The following is a 1337-nucleotide window of genomic DNA, read 5'->3' as shown; positions in this document are numbered from 1 at the left end:
TGGGTATCACAGAGTAATTTCCTCCCTTGTCTGAAGAGTCGAGACGCAAGATCAAGACACAGGAGGGCGAGAGAATCGGCTTCCAGGAAGGAGAGGATGCCTGAAGTCTAAAGCCTGGAGGATTGATCACCTTTCGGGAAAGAGACAAAAAGGGTCCTGCTCGGAAGTTCGAAGAAGAATTAAAGGATTGGGTTTATCATTAAGAAGAGATGGTGCTCGGTAACCTGCTGCAGCAGCACAGGGTAAAGCAGAAAACCATCAGAAAATCCTGAGGTCCTTTATATGAGAGCCCTGATTGTCGGGACGACAATCTAGAAGAGGGAGGGCAGTGTTACGCCCGTGTCTTCGCCCGCGTCGTTCGATGTACCAGCGAGCCGGTCCAGCTGTCAGATGTTTCCCTGACGACGCGTTGTCGTCTGTCAAACGGACGACATATCAGATTTGGAGACGAGCCGTCGACTCGTTCGGACGTGCTGAGCTCTGTTCTGTCTATTCGCTGCGTTGTTTGTTCACAGTCATTAGAATAAAGCGTGTTCCTTGTGTTCTTAATTGGTGTTCCTTCTTATTTCTCCGCGGCCTTCCGGTGCGCGTGCGCGAACGCGAGTGCGGAAGCGCGTACGTTACGCGAGCGAGTGCGTAATCGCGAGATTCACCGCCCCGGGCGTAACATTTTGGGGGCTCGTCCGGGATCGAACGGACGAGCGGATCGTAAAGAACGATCAGTGAACAGTGTTGTGAAGTGATGGCGACGACGAGAAAGAGGGCATGCGAGCGAACGACGGGAGGCGAAGAGACACCGACTCTGGCGGAGTCTCTTTTCTCCTCCGCTCTACGCTGGAGGAATTACGTGAGATACGGGAGGAGCGCGCGCTGCGACAGCAACAACAGGCCGCGTTCGAAGCGACTCTTCGCGCCGAACAGCAGCGACAGCGTACCGCCTTGGAGGCAATGATCACGCAGCGCGACGAGGAATTACGACTTTTGCGTGAACGACTACGAGAAACTACTCCAATAAACCAGCTAAGTCCTCTCAATAATACCGAAAATAATGCGCGAGATCGTAACGAAAATGTCGCGAATATCGGCAATCGCTTAATCAACGTTGAAGTTGCCGCGGGCTCGGGCGATCGAGCCGATTCGAATGCGTATTCTCTCCGCGGAGTGACGGGTGTGAAAATAAAGCCGGACACGTTTGACGGGAGTGCTCCCTTGCGCAAGTTTTTCGCGCAATTCGATTTGATTTCTCGTGCGAATCGTTGGGGAGATGAGACAAAGACTGCCGTGCTTGTGTCGTGTTTGAGAGGGAAGGCACGTGCGATATTGGAAAATGTGCAAAA

Source organism: Wasmannia auropunctata, unplaced genomic scaffold (genome assembly GCF_000956235.1).
Source record: "Wasmannia auropunctata unplaced genomic scaffold, wasmannia.A_1.0 LD336097.1, whole genome shotgun sequence".
In the NCBI taxonomy this organism is placed as follows: Eukaryota; Metazoa; Arthropoda; class Insecta; order Hymenoptera; family Formicidae; genus Wasmannia; species Wasmannia auropunctata.
Note: the sequence above shows the minus strand (reverse complement) of the source record.